Below are 12,560 nucleotides of genomic sequence, written 5' to 3' on the forward strand. Positions count from 1 at the left end.
AGTCTGTTACTCTGTAGCGCGTAATTTATATCTGAGCTGTTTGCTAGTTTATAGTTTCGAATAAAGTCTAGTCTATAGTCTAGTCTATAGTCTAGTCTATAGTATAGTCTAGTCTATAGTCTAGTCTATAGTATAGTCTATAGTATAGTCTAGTCTATAGTATAGTCTAGTCTATAGTCTAGTTTATAGTCTAGTCTATAGTCTAGTCTATAGACTAGTCTATAGTCTAGTCTATAGTCTAGTCTATAGTCTAGTCTATAGTCTAGTCTATAGTTTAGTCTATAGTCTAGTCTATAGTGTAGTCTATAGTCTAGTCTATAATGTAGTTTATAGTCTAGTCTATACTCAAGTCTGTTACTCTGTAGCGCGTAATTTATATCTGAACTGTTGGCTAGTTTATAGTTTCGAATAAAGTCTTGGACTATGGCCTATAATATAGTCGTGTAACATAAGTAATCCAGTTTTTAGCTTGGAATACAATTGTCTATAACCTGGACTATAGCCGAATCTTTTAATTTTATTCTATAACATTTTTCAGACTTTAGAATAGACATAATTTAGATTATATATTAGGCTTTAAGAATCACAGTCCACAATCAAGTGTAGACTATTGTTTAAACAGTATTACATAAATATTAATTAATTTAATCCCACTGTACAGTCCAATGCAATCCACAACGACAGAAAAGTACAAACAAATTTCTTAATAAACAATTATATTTGAATTTACAACAATAACCACAACAACAACATTTATAACCATTAAGAGTGCCATTAAAACGGCTCTCTACTTGTTGAATCTTTTCTTTTAAACTCGTGCTTAAGGAAAACAATTTTTAAAGTCTGGTTATTAAGTTAAATCGTTAAAGTTTTGTGCGTATGGTTATTCTTTAGGTTGTTGTATTTATTATCTTCGTATTATTTTTTCTCTTTATTTTTGTTTATTCTTTTTGTTTGTAAATTTCTTTGGTTACATGTCACAGTAGGTTTGTTGTAGTACTTTTTTTGCTTTGTAATATCAGGGACGGTCTGTTTGTTTGCATTGTAGTTTAATGATTATCATTATACCCTACAGTAGAGAAGGTAGGTTTAAACTATTGCTTAGATTAACTTTATAGTTATATACTATACCTATATCGAAATAAGGTGGTGGGTTATAAAATGTCTGAAAAAAATGCCAGTATAAAATTAAGGTGATTAACACTTCGTTGTAAACTGCTTTAACTATTTCATTGTTTTGCATTTCTTTAAGTGGTTCTTGAGAGTCATTCTGTTGTAATTTGCCATTTCTAGAGAATTCTTTTCCTTTTTGGCTTTGTTTTTTTTTATACAAGTTTATTCTTTATATTCTTCTTTTTATCAATTTCCATATTTATTTTCTTGTCATAACAAGTAATTTTAAATATGAGTGTTTTCCACACTTTTCTTTTCATTTTTCCAATGAAAATTATATGGAAAAAATACATTTTTAATTGCTGAAGAAAAGTACAAAAGGGAATAAGTTGAAATCATTATTACTAAGGACTCAAGACAATTTGTAAATTTCATATATTGGTTATGATTGTTGATATACATATGTAGGTACACACTTGCGATATCAAGTGTGCTTCGCTACCCTATAGCAATATAAATAAAAACAATTATGAATGTACAATAGGGCATGTGAACCTTTGACCTTCAAGTCATTTTCTGAAGGGGAGATTGTATGGGGGCTAGGGACAAATAAGGACCTATAATTTCAAAAATCGCTTGTGTCAGTTAAAGTTCTATAAAAATAGAACATTTAACGTAATTATGAGCCCAAAAGCCCTATTTGGGGGGTACAGTTCGTACTGGGCACACGTTTTACACACAGACATACATAGGGACAGACGGACAGATATAATATATATTATTCCTTTTCTGCATGCAAACTTGATTAACTCTGAGGCAATATTGGCTGGAAATTTTCGTTATTTTTTTGTTCATTCACTTCCAATTCTGTTGAAATGAAAAAAGTCGCACTTTTAACTTGTAATAAATTTTGACCAAAAAATTTAAATTATTAACGTTTTTTTCTTTCTAAATTTTTTATAATCTTCATAATAGAAAAAGAAAACAAGAAAAGCAAATATAAAAATACATGTTAATTTTTATTGCTCAAGTGAGTAGTCAAAGACTGGACCTTGATCAAATTAAACAACACACATTTTTTACGATTATATTGTAACTCGTGCAAAAATAAGATTAAAATAAAAATTATGTATGAATAAGTAATTATTTAGAAAAGAATAAATTTCCAAAAATGTTTACTTTCGTAAAAGATTTATTATTATTAACGACAATTTTGTTCGCTTACTCATACGATCATATTTGTTTAAAGATATCACGTTTATTGTTAAAGTAGTTAAAACATAAAATGAATTTAAATATTCCGTTAAAATGTTTTGAAAAGAAAACGAAAATAATTAAATAAATGATTTACAACTGCTTAAGATACCACACTTTTGTTTTGTCTAGAGTTCTATAAACAAAAACAAGATTTTTTTTTATTCCAAACAGAACTCAATTGCTTAAAAAAATTACAAAAGAAAAGATCCAGAAACAATGTCATAACAGGGTTACCACATCACACGATCTTTACAATAATTCAAATATTTAAAAATATGCAGTAGAAACAGAGTGCAAATTATGTACTAGATATAGTCTACAGTCTAGACTATACTTTAAACGAGACTATAGACTAAACAAAAGACTGGAAATTGAACTAGACTATGACTAGACTATAAACTAGACCATAGACTAAACTATAGGCTAGACTATAATCTAGACTATAGACTGGACTATAGACTAGAATATAGACTGGACTAAAGACTAGACTATAGGGTATACTATAGACTGGACTATAGACTAGACTGTAGACTATGGACTAGACTATATACTAGACTATAAACTAGACTATAGACTCGACTGTAGACTACACTATAGAATAGACTAGAATATAGATTCGACTCTAGACTAGACTATAGAAAAGACTATAGACTAGACTATAGACTAGACTATAGACTAGACTATAGACTAGACTATAGACTAGACTATAGACTAGACTATAGACTAGACTATAGACTAGACTATAGACTAGACTATAGACTAGACTATAGACTAGACTATAGACTAGACTATAGACTAGACTATAGACTAGACTATAGACTAGACTATAGACTAGACTATAGACTAGACTATAGACTAGACTATAGACTAGACTATAGACTAGACTATAGACTAGACTATAGACTAGACTATAGACTAGACTATAGACTAGACTATAGACTAGACTATAGACTAGACTATAGACTAGACTATAGACTAGACTATAGACTAGACTATAGACTAGACTATAGACTAGACTATAGACTAGACTATAGACTAGACTATAGACTACACTATAGACTACACTATAGACTACACTATAGACTAGACTATAGACTAGACTATAGACTAGACTATAGACTAGACTATAGACTAGACTATAGACTAGACTATAGACTAGACTATAGACTAGACTATAGACTAGACTATAGACTAGACTACAGACTAGACTATAGACTAGACTACAGACTAGACTATAGACCTGACTATAGACTAGACTATAGACTAGATTATAGACTAGACTATAGACTAGACTATAGACTAGATTATAGACTAGATTATAGACTAGACTATAGACTAGACTATAGACTAGACTATATACTAGACTATGGACAAGACTAGATTATAGACTAGATTATAGACTTTCTCTTTCCCTATGGACTTGACTAATATTCTACTTTTGGCTAGACTAGATTAGGCTAGTACTAGATTATAGGCTAGACTATAGACTAGACTATAAACTAGAATATAGACTAGACTATAGACTAGACTACAGACTATACTATAAACTTTGCTATGAACTAGGCTATAGGCTGGACTATAGACAGCACCAAAGACTAAATAATAGACTAGAATTTTTGGAAAATATTGTCGTACATGTGCTAAAATATTTTTTAAATTATTTAAAAAAAAAATTTTGTGCTAAAATATTTTTTGAATTATTTAAAAAATATACTTTTTTAAATAATTTAAATCACTAAAAATTCTAAATGTTTTTAGTCAAAATAACACAAACACACGTATTAATTTATCTCCCATTCAACACTATTCATTCACCAAAATATGAATCACAATAATCTTGTGTAAAAATTCTTAAATCTATTAAATATGTACTTCCTTATTTCAGTTTATTTAAAATTTTTTAAAATATTTAAAAATCAAATATTATTAGTATAATTTAACATCTATTTTATATTTTATAGTTAAAATGCTAATTTATGACTATTTTTTTGGCTTTTGTTTTGTGATTTAATAATTAATTTTTATTTCATAACATGTTAACTAATAACCGAATTTATATTTATTTATTTTTGTTTTTAATATTGACCAGACTAAATGTCTTTTTATTTTTTTTTTTTTGCAGTAGTATGTTTTTAACATTTAACCTTAACAGGTGGCTGGCTTATCGAAAAATCTGTGAATGAATAGCTGTGAAGATGACGTGTTTTGGATCAGATATTGAAAATTTGGGATACATCTTTTTTTTATAAAGTTTACAGCTTAATTTTGTGGCGAAATGGTGACTTATTTATGGAAATAATGAAGAAAGCTGATTTCTTTCTAGAAAAACAAAAAATAGAAATGAGTAATAGTTTTTGTAATTCGTAATTAAACATTTCATAAAATAAAATTGATTTTAAGAAATTTAACACAATTATTAAGAATATCTTAAAAATAAACTTTCGAAAACTTTTTCAAATTAAAAACATCTATAAAATATCTTTGAATGGTTCTACTGGTACAAAATATTTTTGAAGTATTTTATTAATGACAATATTTGAAAACATTAATTTCTAGAATTATACAAGTTTACATTGTTAATCTGTTTCCATCCCAACTACGTATATTGATCTGAAATTTCTATTTAATTTGATAACAAACTTAATTAATATTAAATTTAGTGTTAATTAGCATATATTTAAATAACGTTTAACGTTTAAACCTAAGAACCAGTTCTTACGTTTGAGTTGATATGAGCTACTTTAACACAGTAAATCTATTCGTTTTGCCTACATGCTTTGACTGGTCTTGCACAATGGGTTAATCGCTAGAATAATAATAACAAATTTAGTTAGAACATTTCTATAAATATCAAAATAATCTGCAAAAAGTAGGAACGGGCATGGCCGACCATATGATACCCTACACCATGAATATATTTTAAAAACCAAGTAAGAAATTACTGTTACAAAAATAAAATGTGATTTAGTTTTTACAATAAAAATTTACATTGAAAAGTAATGTGTTAACCCAGTAAAATCTTTACATACCCGGTAAGTAGACAAGTAATATTGGAAAAAAGTGTAAATAGTTACTTTTTGGGTGAATAACTACTTATTTATGTTCGACAATGACCAAAAAATAACTAGTTACAAATCTGCTTACCCGACTTTAAAACTGGTTTTACAGTTATTTTTCATGTTTGCTATTCTATTCTCTTACTCAATGCCCCATCAAAAAATAGTTTTATAATTCTAACTGGAATGGTTTTCACATAAATGTAAATATCAACATTTCTTGAAAAAAAACTTCCAAAATCGACTACGGTTTGAAACACTAAATAATTCCTTATTAGACATACGCCACAGGCAATTGACTACAAATTCCATTAAAAAACATTAATTTATTTTATTGATAACGAGAATTCATTACCAAGTAATGTATGAAATAACTACATAACATACAATACTCATTACCAAAATCTGAAAATATTTTACTGGGAAATCGCTTATAAAACCTCTTTTCACTACTTCTTCTTTGGTATTTTAACTCTTTATTTTAACACGGTGATATCATTGGAGACAAGAAATAAGGAGTTAAAGAAGTATATTTTGCTTACAAAGAAGTTGTTGTGTTTTTAAATGTTCTACTCACTACACCACTGCTTAGCTATTTTATTGTGCGACAAATAATGGTTTTCATATACAAAGTTAATGTTTTTTCTTTTCTTATAAAACACAATACTTAACACGCAATTAAATAAAATGTGCAAAAAATCCGACAATAATGTACTTCTATTTCATATTATAAAAAAGTCATTACATGAGTACTTTAAAATAAAGCAAACGGCAATTAAATAGTCATTGAAAAGTAAGGGGTTATGAAAGTATAACCCATTACCAGGTTTTTGCTGGGTATGTACCTAAGCCAATTATTGTTGAATATAATTGTGGACTTTTTAATCAAATTTTGAACAGGGCTTATTATAGGGTTAAATTTTTGAGGGTCATCAAGGCTAGTATAGCTTTTATCGAGATACAAGTATATTAAACATAATTATGAACATAAAAAGCCTATTCGTCGGGTTCAGTTGCATGGGCGATGAAGCGATGTTAACCATTTTCAATAGGGTCATTTAATTATCTCGAAAATTGAGACCTGTAGTTTGGGGGCTAAGCGAAATAATGGACCGCTCTCAACCATTTTCAATAGGCTTTGTCCATGGGACAAGAGAAGATCATGTACCAAATGTCACTGAATTATGCACAGCCGCAAAGACATGTATTAGTAAGTTAGTTAATCACTTAGTTACCCCCCGGGGGCATGTTACCTTGGAGAGACCTCCGCCTTGGTGTTATTTCAATCCCGGGGTATATAGAGGTGCATAATACCTCCGGTCTGACCGGGACTGTAAAATTGGTTGATTACAGTCTACTGTTTGGCTTAGTCCTTGCATAGATTGGCAGAGATCAGACCAGAGCACCGCATAATGTGGTACTACGTGTGGCCAGTTGCCCTGTTCATATCAGTTACTCTGTTCATATCAGACTTACCACAGCGTGTCACTGTGAGTAAGAACGATGTCTACGGCTTATTGATGGATCGTGCTTCAGTCCACCGGTAACGTCTCTAGGTGCTGTTGCCGAATCAACAGAGCCTTAGTAGTGTGGTTGTCTTTCATCGTGACTACTTTGACAAGAGATTAGATAGCTCGAGTACTCCAGCAAAGTACTTGCGCATGGACCGGTCATAGCCAATGTGCAAAAATTGCCACCTGAGTCTCCATTGAAGACAAAGGGGCGATGGTAGACTGTTCTCAAGTCTACCCTGTGGATGAAAAAGACCACCGTGGGATAAGGCCGACACGGCAGGTGCTCACGTTTAAACTCTCGACAGTCAGTCACTTAGTTAGTTAGTTAGTTAGTTAGTTAGTTAGTTAGTTAGTTAGTTAGTTAGTTAGTTAGTTAGTTAGTTAGTTAGTAAGTTAGTTAGTTAGATACTTAGTTAGTATTTCTTGTGCTCTTCTGAGGGTTAATTCGTCATTGAACTTGAAATTATATCAAGAGCAAAAACAAATTAATGAATTTTTTGCTAGTTCGTGTGTTAAGGCAGGTTTTTATACCAGCGACAGGTGTTTATAAAATTTTATGTTGTTGTAAGTCTATATACATACATACATACCTATGTATATATTTGTAGATAGGTATATGTATAAGAGTTTTAAGAAAAGTTTATTTAAAGTTAAGTTTAAGTTTCTCAAGTTTTCAATGTGGGCTTTTAATTCTGACTTTTGTTTCGTAAATTGGTTTGTGTGTGTTAAACAACATTCGTTAAGTTTTTGAGAGCTTTATTTTTAAAACTATTTTCATGATTTAAGTCAAGCACCTGTCGTTGAGTTTGTTGAATCAAAAACTTCAAAGTAACTTGTTGGCATGTGGTGTTGATATGTGGAATGTAAAGCTTGTGTGTATTTTCTCATACACACTGCTGGTTTAAACAAGTTTTCAATTGTTTTGAAATAAACCAACAGTAGTGTCATGGAAAAGTTTTTTTAGATGTCAGATTGTCTTTTAAATTGCCCAAGAAATAACTGTTATTGTTTAGTAGGAAGTAGTTTTTTTCAGTTTTTTTGTTTGTTATATAAATGACGTAAAAATTTTGTTTACAATTTTAAACTTGTTTAAATAGTTACATATTTATTTGTTTTAAATAATAAAAATTTCCCCTACTCATTTTATATTATTATATTATTTACAAATAATAACAACTTAAGAGTTTCACTAAGTCTTCATTATCTTTAACTAAAGAAAGAAAACATGTGTTTAGACAACAATTAACCAAAAATTACAGAAAAATGCAATAAAAGAGGGTCAAAAAATGATCGCCACCAATGAATAAAACCATTCAAATGAAAATATGAATAAACTAAAAACCAAAAAAAAAAACAAAACAAAAAGTATTAAAAAAAAAATCTAGTAAATACTAAATTACTTTGAGCTATTATGTACAAAAAAAGAAGAACTCTCAATAATTTCAATGTACTTTCCTTTATATTTGTTTTGCCTTAATACAAGGACATTATGTTCGTGTATGTGTAAGTATGTGTGTTTTGGTTTCGTAATCGTTTAGTTCATAAATTGCTAAAGCGTATAATTCATTTTCTCATCCGTTTTCATTTTGACGCTATTGTCTAAAATAATCTATGACAAAAGAGCAAAGCTTAACAAGAAAAATAAAACAAAAGGATTTCTTTCCTCTTGCTTTTTTTTCTCAAATTTTTGTCTAACATTTGTTGGCTCGATTTATACATATCAAGAGACTAACGCGAAAACAGTGGGGCAGATAGAACATAACTCCAATAAAGCAGAATGTTTTAAACTAAGAGGACTGACAATTTTCAATTCTAATCATATTGCTAATAGTTTATCCTAAAATATTTTGTACCACTGTGCATAATTTCAACACTAAAACTTCGTACTCACACATACTTCACAATTTCTAGCTTCCAATAGCAACTACAACAGCCAAGCGGCAAATAAGGAAGAACTACTGGAAAAAAACCTAAAGCGAAACTACAACAAAGCGATAGAAAGGATTTCAATGTGTTGCCACAAAAGCTGTAAAAAACAACAACAAGAGTAAAGACTCAAGTCGATCTAGAACGATATAAGATTATGCTCCACCAATGCAAACTTTCGGAATTTTTAGATCCAATGATAATAAAGGATAATAAAAAATGTCTTTTGAACTGGAACTGCACTAGAACTGAACTAGAACCGAACTAGAACTGAACTAGAACTGAACTAGAACTGAACTAGAACTGAACTAGAACTGAACTAGAACTGAACTAGAACTGAACTAGAACTGAACTAGAACTGAATTAGAACTGAACTATAACTGAACTAGAACTGAACTAGATTTGAACTAGAACTGAACTAGAACTGAACTAGAACTGAACTAGAACTAAACTAGAAGGAGGAGTTTTTGTATTACAGACTTTGGAGTGTATACGTAATTGAATTGCCTTTTTGATAATACTTTTAACGTCATATTTATAGATTCTACTTTAGAACACTTCCTTCAATACATAAAAGTCAAATATAATTAATTAATGAAATAAATCGAATATGTGAAATAATTAGCAACAACAAAGAGCAAAGCCAAAAATGTAGAATATGATAAAAATGTACTGAATTAAAATAAAATAATAATTAAAATATTATAGTTATGTTTTAATTAAAAAACTCACCAAACTATTTTTCATATTGATTCATTATACATGCTCTGCACGATCATATGAAACACTTAAACGAAATGCCGGAATCCAGTAACAGAATAAAAATTAAGCATTCAATACAACTGGTACAGTAGTGTGTATATTATTGTGGGATATGAATACAATAAATACATCATATGAATCGTACGTCTGTCTGTCTGTTGGTCTGTGTGTCTATATACAAAATAATCACTTCCAGCAACATAGAAAATTTAACTGTATTTAAAAATGGTCAGAATATGCTTGTATGTACATATATATGTATGTATGTGAACAATATGTGTTTGAGCGTTAAAATTGTGTATTTAAAACGGCAAAATTTAATATTAAAATTAAAAATTCCCAATGAATAAAGTAGGTATGTATGTATATGTATATGAAAATATGTATAATGTACATACATACAAACATGTACTTATTTTTCTACGAGTATAATTGTAATTATTTATAGTGTGTATTTTCAATAATCAGCAATATCATCAATCCTCATTGTTGTACACTAACATGACATGGGAAATAAAAGCAATAACAATAATGTATTGTGAGTATTTGTTCGTACGTAGATATATTTAATTCATTCATAATTTTATTAAAATTTTTTCACGCAAAATTTTCAAAATTTTGTTTTTTCGAAATATAACAGAATAATTCTAGACTTTTAGATCTAAATGGGTCAAGGGAGATATTTACAAATTTACTTACTGGAATATTAATGTTTAAATACATTTTTGAAGAGAAAATTCATGGAAATTTAAATTTATATTTAAATTTCTCTGCAACTCATTTACTTTTATTCCTTATATAACTAACAAATTAATATCATAATAAAATTACTTATTAAACTTAAACAGCCCATAGAGACCCTGCCTTTAGCTAGAGCAGAATCCTTTGGTAAGAATTAAATGTCAATAAATTTATATTAAATGTTTCTTTTTATTTCTGATGAAATAAATGAACTAAATGAAATCCTCTTCTTGACCAGTAGAACGTAAGTGGAGTAAAAGTGGACTAACTTTGTCTACCATTTGATTTACGTTTACAATGCCAATGTTAAGGTTGTTTAAACATACCCTTACTTACAAATACATACGTATGTGTATTCGAATATAAGGCTACTCAGGTGTACACATAGTACAGACACGTTATTTGTAGGCTTATGGTTGCAAACCATAAGCAATAATAAAACACTGATGCGTAACTGTGAAAAAGTCTTCCTAAGGAAGACTGTTTTCGTGTAGAAAAAGTCTTCCTAAGGAAGACTGTTTTCATATAGAAAAAGTCTTTCTAAGGAAGACTGTTTTCATATAGAAAAAGTCTTCCTAAGGAAGACTGTTTTCATATAGAAAAAGTCTTCCTAAGGAAGACTGTTTTCACATAGAAAAAGTCTTCCTAAGGAAGACTGTTTTCATATAGAAAAAGTCTTCCTAAGGAAGACTGTTTTCATATAGAAAAAGTCTTCCTAAGGAAGACTGTTTTCATATAGAAAAAGTCTTCCTAAGGAAGACTGTTTTCATATAGAAAAAGTCTTCCTAAGGAAGACTGTTTTCATATAGAAAAAGTCTTCCTAAGGAAGACTGTTTTCATATAGAAAAAGTCTTCCTAAGGAAGACTGTTTTCATATAGAAAAATTCTTCCTAAGGAAGACTGTTTTCATATAGAAAAAGTCTTCCTAAGGAAGACTGTTTTCATATAGAAAAATTCTTCCTAAGGAAGACTGTATTCATATAGAAAAAGTCTTCCTAAGGAAGACTGTTTTCTTATAGAAAAAGTTTTCCTAATTAAGACTTTTTTTGGTATAAAAAAGTTTTTCGAAGGAAGATTGTTTTCGTATAGAAAAAGTTTTCCTAAGAAAGTCTATTTTCGAACAGAAAAAGTCTACTTAAGGAAAACTGTTTTCGTATAGAAAAAGTCTTCCTAAACAAGTATTTTTTTTGTATAGAAAAACTCTTCCTAAGGAATACTGTTTTCGTATAGAAAATCTCTTCCTAAGGAAGACTGTTTTCGTATAGAAAAACTGACAACGTTGTAAGATCTGACAAACGTGTATCGGGGCTTTATTGTATATAGACAAAGTCTTTTTTTTTCGAATTTTTCAATAAATCAATTTAAAAGTTCATAAAACGCAATAAAAACTACTTTATAAAAATAAATTTTTAAACGATTATATGTTTGGTAAACTTTTTTATTATTAGCTTAAGAGAATCACCAGTTTTAAAAAAGCTTTAAGCCCTAGATGCTTTCCATTACAGTATCAAAAAAACACAATTATATATCTACAATTTCAAACTTAAGTCCCAATTTGTCAGGACTCCATAAACATTTAAACATATAAATTAGTCAACACACTGGACACCATAATACATTTAATTTCTATTACATTTCAAGGTAATTTTATTACAATACCTTATTTTTTTCTTACGCCATTAAAACATATTGACCATAATTTTATTTACATTATAAATCAAGAATCATGCTCTTAGCTTTCAATAATAGCTAAAGGATTTTCTTTTCTAAATCCTTAACAAAAAAGAAACCACAAATGTGATACAAGTTAATGCTAATGAATTACAAACGATTTGATTTTAATACAATTTGATGCTTACTATTGTTTAAGTTAAAATATACAAAGATACACGCACAGCAAAAGGACTTTAACATGCACATGTATAAACACACACACATACATACGCCTATACCCAAACTTAAGCTTTTGTTTCGTTTACTGTTTCAGTTAAAGTTCACGCACCAAATGGCAAGACAAAAGTCAACTGTAATGCGACTGTTAACCATAAATCTTGAAATAAGTAACAAACGAAAATGCTATTTTTATTTGTATCAAAATTTATGTTTATGGTGTTGGAAAATATCTAAATACAAGTATGAGAGTGGGTGTGTGTGTGTGATGTTGCATATTGTTTAGGGGGGGGGGGGGGGG

Source organism: Lucilia cuprina, chromosome 3, assembly GCF_022045245.1.
Source record: "Lucilia cuprina isolate Lc7/37 chromosome 3, ASM2204524v1, whole genome shotgun sequence".
Lineage (NCBI taxonomy): Eukaryota > Metazoa > Arthropoda > Insecta > Diptera > Calliphoridae > Lucilia > Lucilia cuprina.